Here is a 12,385-nt window from a genome sequence, read left to right on the forward strand (position 1 = left end):
TTTGTAACAGCTGTAAAAAATGAAAGATAAAAATCATTGGTCAGAAAAAACCATGTCTCAATTTATCAATTGACTATAATATAGAGAGTCAAGTTTTAAAGCAGTAGCAGCCTTGTAGTAGGTTGTGTCATAGATAGACATTAATACCAGTAAATAATCCAAAAGGTAATGTGAACTGTTTGGTATAAGATGAATTAGATTAACATATTGCATGTATGAATAATATAGATGGTAGATTTAAGTTACCTGCAATTACTTAATATCTGTTCAGCATTTGTTTATTCACATGCTTGACTCGGTATTCAATGTTGAAAATAAATGATATCAAATTCCTTGTTTGCCCTTTTCCCTGTGCTTCACAATCTTAGTGTCCTGACTATATTCTAAAAGGTATGTGTTCAAACAAGCTCTACACGACATATTTCTGATATTTTTGGAAATGCCACGTTTCTCATTTTTAAAACTTGGACATTGCCAAATATGGGACACTCCACTTCTGTACCAATTTAAGATTGGCCAGTTTGCAAAAATATCAGCAGCATGACCTGATGTGATGTGGTTTGTACTTTCTGCACAAAAGCTGAAAATGAAAATGGAAATGCATTGACATTCTCAGTTGTTCTTTGTGAAATGGAAAAAGCTTTCTCAGAATAGATAGAGGAATATGTGACACCAGCAGTGGCAAATGAAGTCAAGTAGTACACTATATGGAAAGTAACATATAATTCCCAATGTGGAAAGTATTCTCAGCAAGCAATTTACAATGATTGAAGGTAGAAGAAATGGAATCAAATCCATGGGTATGCCATTATGATGTCACGAAGAAAAGACTGTTGTTGCTGTTGTTAGTGTGATATCAAATCTTTGATATCAGAATGAGATGTGCCAGAGGGTTGTTATTGTCAACATATCCCAACTATTGTGTTCTGGTCAATCCATCAGCATACTCTTCGGACATACATCAATTATCAGGGCACTTTGTGATTCTGTTTGCGAGCCAGAAATAGAACTGGTTGGACAGTGACCTCCTGGACCATTTCACCTATGTGGAGTTTTAAGGAATTGAGGAAGGGGGGGGGGGGTGTTGACCTGAAACATCATCTACAGTAGATGTATTGTTGGTTTGCTAAATAAGGAACAGACCCTTTGGAGTCACCTTGATTTCTTTCTTTTTTTTTGGGGGGGGGGGGGGGGGGGGGGAGGAGGGAGAAGGGGAGGGGAGGATTGGGGTTGAAAAGAAGTAGCAAATATGTCCTAGTGCTTTCCTTTCCCTGTTTTTTTCTCTCATTGGGCCTATCCGTTGTAAATCACCGCAGCCACACACCAGTAGACAAACACATGCAAGCACATGCACAAGAACATTTTAATACTCAAATGAAAGGTAGAGTTGAAACCAAGATGTTATGATTTGTTTTGTACATGGCTTGCTAGTATCATAAACCACAGGAGTGACAAAAACATGCAGTGTACTGCATGATGAATTCAGTTGACAGAAAGCAACAGAGAGACAATTTCATCTGAAGTGTATTGGGGGAAATATACGCTCAACTATTGCGTCCTCGCATACACTAAACCACTTGGTCTTCCATTAGTTTGTAAATGAGAATAAAATGCTAGATAAATATCCAGTTCCAGAATTGAATTTGCTACTAGGAATAGAGGCAACAGTTAGATGATGTTTGATGGTAGCGCAAACATTCGCTGACGTGAACGCAAACTCGGCGATGCATATCAGTTCCTAGTATAGCTGCTCAGTGAATCGTTTGTTGGCCCATTGGCCAAGCCCTTTATGGAATCGGTATTTGCTATCAACGTAGTGCATGTACCTGAAATTTATTTGATTATCCAGACAAATGGAACTCGAAATCATATTAGGCATAACTGATGAACATGACCTTGACAGTGGGTGAGTAATGATAAATGCAATGGATTTAAAACTCAAGTGCAGTGCTACCTCTCCAGTTGGTCTTCGGTTTGGTAAATGCTGGCTTTATTTGATCAGACTCACTCACCGTTTTTGTTCAGAAATGACAATTTCTGGAAAGTGTTTCATGATTGTGAAAGGGCAAACAACTCTCATATAATTTCAGTGCCAGCATGCCAAGACACGAACTCATCTATGCTATTATGCACCTTATCACATTTTCACCTGCTTTGTTTGAATTTCAAGAAGCTATCATTTTGACACTCTGAATAAATTGTTCTGTACAATTGAAAATCGGATATTCTATATTGATACTCATGTGTATCTCCTGTCTGTACTTCAGGATAGATGATTTTTAGTAAACTGTTTACATTTTCTATGTATTTTGCAAAATTTGATAAACTAGAACTTGAACTACCCCAAGTTTCATGTTGAGAGAAAACTAACAACTTATGTTTTTCTGTTCTGGCTTTACTGTACAGAGCCCTAGACATGAATCTCATATATTTTTGGTCTGTACCTCACCATAGATAAAAAGAAAACTGTTAACATAACGTCTATATTCTTTGCAAAAACTGGAAAAGTATAAACTTGCACTATCACTCGAGTATCATGGTGAGACAAAATTGTCAACCATAAATGTTCTCCTTTGCTGGTTTCACCAGATAGAGTTCTAGATATGGATTGCATGCCATAGATAATTGAAACATGATGCAAACAATGCAGACCATAGTAAAAAGAGTTATATTGTATGTAATTTATGTATGACTCTTTTTATGGATTTATCCCTTTAGTATTTAGAGGGTCCTCCAGTTTCAACCCTGTACTCACTGAAGAAACCAGTAAATCTCATATAATTTTGCATACATGTGTTTAGATATCTATATTGAATATATATGTGTCTAGTGTGTTTATGGAGATTGAACTGCAGAGTACAGAAATACAGGGATGGTATGAACAAAAAAAAATACTTATTTCAAGCTCTGCCCCCTTCCCCCCCCCCCCAAAAAAAAAAAAAAACAAAACAAAACAAAACAAAACAAAACACACACACAAAACAAAACAAAACAAAACCAAGCATAACCAAACCAAACAAAACAAAAACTTATTCACATGTACAGGACGGCAAAGACTTAAACAAATTTTATTCTCAGAGAGTTCAGAGCATCTTAGTGTGTGATACAACTTCATTTAATTGTAAGTTTACTTCATGAAATAATGCTTGGATATGCCTGTTTTAAAGTCGTAATGAATTTTGCATACTATCAAAAATTATACTTGAATGCAAAGTAGCTGTGTTTGAGCAGCAGCTTTACAAAACAACTACAAAAAGATGCCTTCAATAGACATTGAAGGCATATATGTATAGTGTTCTAATTCATCCTCCTGGACTGGGTATGCTGAGGTAAGATATCAAATTGAATGAAATCTACACAGAAAAATAATATTTTCTTTTGTGACATGTGTATGCTAAACATATCTGTGATTCATCTATAGCACTTGTTTGAGTACAATACTTGTGTGCTAATGTAGGTTATCAAATTAAATAAAATCTACTCAAAATAAGTCACATAGATTCTTTAATTGACATGTGTATCCTATATCTTTGAGAAGTCTACAGCACCTGTTGAGTGGGACATTACATATGCAACACAGTTTATCTAGTTACTCTTCCCCAAATCATATTCAGTAACCATGGAATTAAGATCCAGTAGAGTTAGCAGAGTTCATGAAAAGAAACCCATTTTTTCTGCCCATGAAAATCTAACATAATCTGTGAATGTTAGTTATTGACAGTTGTTTCACTGCTGTTTATTGGTTTTTTTATGTTAGGCATTAGTATGTGAATTCATTTATTTTCTTAAAAAGATTTATTACTTTTCTATGCTTATTTGTTTGTCTTGTTTTGGATGTGATAAATCAATAAGGCACTCAAATACAAACAAGAACCAATTATCTAACACTATTATAATCTAATGTGCATATTCTACATGTGAATGTCACACATTCTCTTCTTTTTCATTCATTGGATCTCATGTGATATGACAGTGCAAATTTCTATTTTTTCTCTGCAGTTTGGACTTGTGCCCCCCCCCCCCCCCCCCCCCCCCCCGATGTGGTCGGGTAGGAGGCAAGAATAGCAGAGCGGTCAACTTTTGCAGTGACCACAATCCATGAGAACTAGGTGAGTCCTTCATATGTTCATCCTACTGATGAAAAGCAAAGAGTTGTAGCATTTGACAGTATGCGACTCCAAGATTTCAAAGTTCTGTGCTACTGCTGGTGTTAGTGAATTGTCATTACCAGTAAGATAATTATATCCCAAACTTGAAACAGTCTGTGTTCATTGATTAATCAAACCAGGATAGGCATACTTCTAGTTAGGTGATGTGTAGTCTTGTGCTGCCTGTCATGTGTTGAACTGAAGTTCATGATTCATTTTGACAATGTCCTCGTGTTGTAGCTTCCCACATATAAACAAACATAAGCCTGTGGGGATTATCAAAATTTTACCACTGAAAGTTTGGATTTGATGTTAGTGTATACCAAACAGATTTGATGATTTGATGTTTGTATATGTAACACCATTATTCTGTTCATATTTTGCTGGAAGTAATTTGAATGAACTACATCAATCATTCCCTCACTAATAGAGTTTCACGTTATGACCTACCTCGACAGAGAAAAAGAAAGTGGCGTGCACATTCCACTATTTTTCAGTAGAAAGGGATAGTCATGCTCTTTCCATTGGTTTACAGCCTTCATAGCCTTTGATAGCTACTCTCTTTAAAAAATCGAGTGAAAATATTCACTCTTAAAGGAGTGAATTAAAAAAAGAGTGAATTTAGAGTGAAATTGGAGTGAATTTTGAGTGAAAATGTTCATTTTCACTCGTTTTAGAGTGACCTCAGGGATCACTCCAAAATCTTCAAGTGATCCTTGAGGTCACTCCAAAATGAGTGAAAATAAACATTTTCACTCAAAATTCACTCCAATTTCACTCTAAATTCACTCTTTTTTTAATTCACTCCTTTAAGAGTGAATATTTTCACTCGATTTTTTTAGAGAGTATAATTTCCTCTTGAGAATGAACACAAAAACCATGGATAGGTCCCTTCATTGTGGAGAGGCTCATAGATGAGGCAGTTCCTTCAATGTGCAGTATGATTCCAGTTCTAAATATCCTCATGATTGAAGCAGTACTCTATGATAACAAAATAAATAAATACTTTCAACATTTCAGTTGGGGTCACCTTTAAAGCCAGAATAGACATCTGAGAGAGAAAAGGATCTTGCCATGTGGGCAAAACCTTTTGAGAATTTGATGCTGAAAGTTCTGGGATGTGTAATTGTGCAGTAATTGAATTTGCTCTATTGTATAATTCAATAGAAAATGAACAACGCAGATTGTCATTTGTATGTGAACTATCCTTGACCTTTGAGAAGCAGTGGTTTGACTGCATTTTAAGTGGGTTTCTTTTTTTTTTTGTTCCTTGGCAGACCTTGTAGAAATCTAATGCTGTATTTGTGTGTATGTGATTGCGCCATGATTTTAGCTTCCCCCAGTGAGTAATATTCAGAGATTGCAGCTGATACTACACTAGAAATGTCAGAGCTGCATTTCCAATAGCTGTCAAAAGAAAGCTGTGTGTTTGATGTGATGACAGTAGATGTTTAGAAGGGAAAACAGATATCTTTAAAGGAGTGCTTATTTAGATAAAAAAGGTTTTGTTTTTGTCTTGATAGTTTAGATATTTACAGCTTAGTATCCTATGATGCAGGTGAATTGATATTGCTGAGTAGTGTTCTCTTTGACAGCGTTCTTAGTGGTTACTGTTTAGTAGTAGAAGCAGGCCGCATCACAATCTACCAAAGATGGCATACCTGCCAAATATCCTGCTATGAGACACGGGGAAATGCCCACACCTAAATGCATCTGGAAAGGAAGATGCCTGGATGCACACGAGTAAAGCTAGGGAGGATGAGTTCCGACAGCCTTCACTAGGAGGGAACATTGGAGCAATTATCTCGTGCCATTTCTCCCTCCCCCTCGCCGATCGGCACACATGGGCGCTGGAGGGAAGCCGGTGTTGACATCTCAAAGACACTGGTCCAAGATAATGGAAAATCCACCCAATCATGGTTACATTAATCCTCTTACTACCAGCCTCGGTCCTGGCATGTATGCGTGTTGGTGTGTGTGTGTGTGTGTGTGTGTGTGATGGGGATGGGGGTGGTGAGTATGCCAGTATTACCCGTAGGCTCTTGTTTATTAAAGTTCAAGATGTCACCGCAGAACAACGTTAGAAAGATAATAAAGAGAATTTTGCCAATTGCATTTTCCCTAGTATATGAAAGAGCAATTGATTTGTACCTTTATTCAAAAGCCAGGGGGAGAAATACTACCCTGAACAATATGTCTGTAGCAAGTCAGAGGAGTTTGTACTATTTATAAAGATAAATGTTTACTTCATCTGTAAGGTAACACCAAAACTTTTAGGATTTAAAACTTGTGAACAGATTTTATAATTTTCCTCAAACTTTCCCTGATGAGTTCTATCGATATTTGTAAGTCACTCAGTCCACATTTTTTATGTATTTGGGGAAACTTCCTTTTTAGTGTCAATATTTTCTGGTCTGTACAGCATTTTTACATTTTGTGCACAAAGCAAAGCCTTTTCCATGCATTTAAATCAGATATCTGTGTCATTTATCTGGAAAGCCATGAGCCGTAAAGCCAATGTTGACATTCAGGGGATAATGTCAAAATTGATCAACCTAATTAGCAGGTGCATTTCATGTGACAGGTTTTGGAACAGTACCACTACATCATTTGTACTAGTCAGTAGTGAGCTTTACATGAGGTGTTTCTGGAAAGTGAAGGTTGACTGGTATTAATGTTACAGACTTTGTCATGCTTTGGATGCATATGAGTGTGTGTTTTGTCTTGATATTAATAATTTTTTAATGTAATCATTGCAAAAATAAATGATCTTGAGATATTCCTAAAGAGCTATAATTCTACTAAACAAACCACAAAGACAGGAAAGAAATAAACTATGTGTATTCATCAAAATTAAACATTCAAAAAGTTTTATGACATATAGATTAATACAGAGAAAGTAACTTGCAATAGCATAACAAAGCTACATCATACATTATGGTCCTTTTTCCATTCATTCCAAGAACTTTCTATTCTATTTTGTTTGCATTACTTGTAAAGATTTGCAACAATGCTACGCATTTGTCATACTAGCATGTTGTTGTTGAAATAAGTTATTACCTTCTGGATATTATTGGGGTTCATAATTAATGAAATTAAAAACATGTTTAAAAATATATTATTGTGTTACTTGCATATATGAATATTCACTGTGGATGATACAATTTTCATGTCCAATAAATTTGAGGAAATGGGGCATGTCTCCACTTTGTGGACTGTGTGCAACTGGATGTATGTAACAAAAGCTTACAGTACCCTCAGAAAGCCCTGAACCAAATATACCTGTTCTGATCTGTATCAGTTTTGACAGATATGATTAACTCACAACGTATTCAAATGAAAATTTTAATGAAATACTCACTTCATTCATAAAATTTGCATGGATTCACTGCACACAATTTCCTAAATGCTCACTCTCCTACAAGAGTCTATCATGTACTTTCATTTTGAGATCATTTATAAGAGATAAATGTCGTTGTCCTCTTCACTTCATGCCCCAGAGCCGCCAATTCGTCTTGATGAGCTCGTTTCGTTATCGCATCCTAAGTCTCGGAGGTGATAGCCACACGGGGTTGTATAGTCTCCATTTAGAGCTGTACCAGAAGGATGAGCCATTTCCGCAGAGTGACGTGGATCTGTTTCATGATTCATTAATGTGAGGATCATCATGTATAATGGACTACCATGACGGGTGCTCCCCGATCATGCTTCTCACAGTGGTGTGAAGGAAATGAGTCCCCTTGCAATGCTGAAAGCTTTTTAAAGGTTAAGCATTAATCTTGATGATCCTTGGTAGTTTGGCTGAAACAAGTATTTAATCTTCTTTTCGACAAGCACAAGTCATGGTACTAGACTTCTAATTTCTTATAAATGTCTTTTAAACAACTATTGTTCATAGTCAAATTAGCTATGAGATATGACAACATTAACAAATTGAAAACGTATCATAACCAAATCTAAAGGACAAATCAAATGTCCGTGGAGGACTTTAAAATGGTCACAACTAAGGGAATGAATATTGCAGCATCTTCTCTATCATAGAGCTTGAAATACTATTAAGGGAAGTCCCAAGTCTCATTTAACTGGGTGATTACTTTAATATCTCACTAAGGGAATATTTACTTGTGTAATGTGCAGCTTTTAGATATTCTTTGGTTTTTCAGGGAAAGAAGTTAGCCTGTTTTATACATACACCTGTTCCCTGTTATGACTCTTGAGTTATGTGCAATAACTCCTTTGTTAAAGATCACACTTTCATAGCAAAATGTAGAATGCTTAAATACATTTTATACAAGCTAATATACATAACAAGAGAAGCAAAAACAAAAATTGTCAAGAAAGCGCTGAGCAGATTTTGTTGATTTGATAAAAGTTTCTGGTATTAGATATAGCATGAGTACACAAAAAGCATGCTGAGGTAGAGAGGACAAATATTTAGCAGTTGCCTCTGTAACCACTGCAGTAATATTTTTCCATAAAAGAGATATGGTTCCCACTGAATGGTAAATGTGAATGGAATGGATGGTACAACTGTTTAGCCATTTTGCTTGTGACCACATTATGACATCTAATCATTTCCTAGTACCAAACCATCATGAATGATATATGATAGAAGGTGATCTTACTGTGTTTCTCACCCTGTGTTCCTTTTGGAAGGTTGGATCATCAGATCCACCAATACTGATGAATACTGATGATTAAGCCCTGTTTGAAAGACATTCTGTCAAACAGGTTTCTGGCATTCACCTGTTTAAAAAGACAGTCTCAGAACTATCTAAGATGGCAGTAGAAAGTGGAAATTTCTTATTTATTCACATATCTAAATGTAATGACAAAGTCCCATTTGAGAAACATTTGAACAGGTTTCTAGCATTCATTCTGTTGGAAAAAAATCTCCTTAAAAAAAGAAGAAAGCATGAAGTACTGTCAAAGTGGATATTTTCGCGTGACTAATTTTTCGCGCTTGGCCGGGTTGGAAGAGTTTTGCGTGTTTTTTATTCCGCGGAATCAAGACATCACGCACAGGCACATATGGCAAGCAAAAATATTCGCGTGCTTTTATTTTTGCGCTAGTTTCTGGTTGCGCGAAATGCGCGAAAATTTGAACACCGCGAAAATTTCCACTTTTACAGTAGGGAATTTCATATTTTCTTTAGATAAATATAAAATGTAAGACTTCTTCATAACTGCTGCCTGTATAGTACTGTGGGTATGCTTTTAACTGCCGGTACTGAGAAGCAGTCATTTTAATATCTTCAGAAGATGAGTCATTGCAACAACAAAAAAGTCTTGCTGCAAACCACTTACATATCTTATACAGTTGAATCTCTCGTATCCGGACAAGTCGGGACCGGGGCTCATCCGGATAAGGGATTTGGCCGGAAAAGGGAAGACTCAATGCTTTATGACATATACATACACATGCACTGATGTAGCCCATTGTAGTACCCCATGTAGTAATGTGTATACTGCAACCTTTTCATTGTTACACTCAGTAACAGACCCCAAAATAGAGGTTCGTGTTTGCAAGAATGAAATCATTTTCTTTCATAAATTCTTGGGATGATTTACCTAAATAATTATTAAGAAATGTATCAAGTACGTATATGTAATTCATGTGTGTTTGTGTAGTTCTCAAGGAGTTGGGAATCCCCCTTTCCTCCCGTAATTATTATTTTTTTTTTAAATCACGGCGAGATTGCGTCCGTATAATAGAGAGATCCGGAGGATAAAGGGAGGCCGGATAAGAGAGGTTCAACTGTATATATTCTTTTCTTTCCAGCTCCAATTATATTTTCATATTTGTTTTCTCTCTTTCTGACGAGAGTTATACCTTTTCAATCATCCATTTAGATATATTGCATTATTATATGTAACCTATAATGTTATTTTTGTGATAAATGACTGTGTCATGCAGATAATAAAAAGTCGGGACATGGAATGGCATGATTCCTTTTTTATTTTAGTGTCTCAGACAAAGGATGGCAGGTAACTGCACATTCTCAGCTGTTGAAAGCTCATCAGTTAACCATTATCTTCTTTCTGTCGAGGAATGCCCGGAGGTTTAGGCTGCATGACCTTTTCTTCGACACGTCGACCTGTCGGGGCAGGTGATGATCCTGTTCATCATCCTACTCTGCCTTGTAAAGTGTGTTAACAAGCTCCTGTTGCACGTAAGGGACTGACTGCTCATTGCATGCAGCCAGCTTCTGCTGGATGTGACTTCATCTCTGAGGACCGGGAGGCAAATTTTATCCTGAAGCCACCTGGAAAATCGTCTTCACACTAAAACCATCTTGCAGCAAACTTCTACCAGATGTATCTGTTTACCATGGTGGAAATTTGCCACCTTAACCTATGTGTGACCAAAAAAAAAATGTTTCAATCTACAATCAAAATCTTACCGTATAGCAGGTTACCAAAAATGCATGGTGCTTATTGCCATGCTAACTAGAAGATGTTACTACTTTTTGTTTACAGTTGTGCTTTGTGTCAAAGAAAAAATAAAGATACGTTATTACCACCAGGTATGCCAACTGATATATAAAAGGGGATAGATTGAAATATGATGTGGTTATCAATTGGGGCCAGGGTGAACTTTCTTATGGCAAGCATACAGAGGGAGAGAGAGAGAGAGAGAGAGAGAGAGAGAGAGAACAATTGACCCATCTTTGAGATTTAAGATGTATCAATGATCCAAAGAGGAGAAAGCAGGAACAAAATAAGGAAAATTCTTCTAACTTCTCTAATGACCTATACCCATTTCCTCTTTTTCTCCACTAGAAGTATGTAGACCTCTCAAGGAATCACTTACATTTTGTTTAAAGGGATAAACAGTACCAGTACAGTTCAGCTCTGGATACACTCTGTCAGGAATCCCATGCTTTTGGCTCCCCCCCCCCCCTCCATCCTTCCAAGTTAGTTTACAATTAAGCAAACAACCATTATCTCTACATGAGCATATATTTATTGTTCATCATCATAAACTTTCATGTTGTGTCACATCTGCAAAGATCTTAACATTCCAGAACAAAGTGACAATCTTATTAAGTCCTCTGTCTTAATAATTCTAGTTGGGGTCTCATCACAGTCAAAAAGGATTAAAATAATGTGCTTTTGAAATGTGACTGGAATATTGTCCTGTCAAAGAAGTGTTACCGCATAATAGCCAAGTCTCTATGAAGCGACGGCATTTTGAAGTTAACTTGTTTCCACCAAGAGTCTTCCACCTTGTGCTGGCCCCACCTATAGTTCCTGAAGTTGAAGGGTTAAGGCAAGATGCAAGGAATGCCTGTTTCCTTTGAGTCTGCCCGCTGCCTCCCTATATACCGCCACAGTAGAGACACACCAGGTCGCTGTCTGTCGACTCAGCTAACCCTCCCGTTCATTCCACGGTGCATAATCACATTCCGCTCTTCATTTCAATGCTCCCAAAACGTGCAAATTTGATCATGTGCATGTAAATCAGCACCTGTGCTCTGTGTTTGCCGACAGCCTTACAAAGTCTGACATTTTAGCGCTGCAGCTTTCTCCCCCATGGAATAACAGGATGTTTTCATGGAATGAGGAAAAAAGATAAATAATAACCAGTTTGCTCATAAAACAAAAGAAATGACAAGTCTGAGTGCATTTTGCAGAACTACCACGCAGCCATACATTATCTTAGACTATTCAGTTCTAACCATAATGTTATATGACAGCACATCATCACAATATCTGAAGTAGAAGATGAAATCAAATTAAATGTGTTTGCAAGGAAAAGTTTCTTTGCCAGGGGAAGCATTGAGAAAGTATGATATTTCCTGGAAACTTCTATATCTCATCTTCTGTCTAGCTTTGAACTGTGCAAGAAAATCAAATCTGATTAGTAAGGACTCATGGATGATCGTAAGACACCCTCTGTAGCGCATTACTCACAGTGGAATAGGTATTTTGCTGGGAGGAAAGACAATGATGAAGATTGTCTCTGTTTAAAAGAGAAGAAATATGAAAGTAACTTAAGCTTAAAATAGCATGCTGCACAGAGTGATGAAAAGGATTAAAGCTTCGTTCTTGCATCTTTTGCTTTGGCATCACTTACTTGCAGGACTTACTGTACACGGCTCTATAACTGAGAGCCGGCAGAATGTCGTTGAAAGTTAAAGCAAGCTCGTGTATGACTGCTTCACTAAGCAATGTTTTCATCATGGCTTACTCTCTGAAAGAATATGTTTCCCCTGTGTTGGATTTCACTTTTC

At 36.9% G+C, this 12,385-nt stretch overlaps 1 protein-coding gene across 1 annotated transcript in view; it reads left to right on the forward strand.

Moving 5' to 3' along the window:
* Positions 1 to 4,037: 4,037 nt before the first annotated feature.
* Positions 4,038 to 12,385, forward strand: part of LOC139718561 (uncharacterized) — a 78,830-nt gene continuing 70,482 nt past the window's right edge. Inside the window, exon 1 of the mRNA XM_071630026.1 lies at positions 4,038 to 4,109. The gene's annotated coding sequence lies outside the window, so the exon portion shown is untranslated. The remainder of the gene's footprint in view (positions 4,110 to 12,385) is intronic.

The sequence above is a fragment of the Diadema antillarum genome, unplaced genomic scaffold, assembly GCF_040938485.1.
Source record: "Diadema antillarum isolate AM-2024a unplaced genomic scaffold, OU_Dant_1.0 scf00000097, whole genome shotgun sequence".
In the NCBI taxonomy this organism is placed as follows: Eukaryota; Metazoa; Echinodermata; class Echinoidea; order Diadematoida; family Diadematidae; genus Diadema; species Diadema antillarum.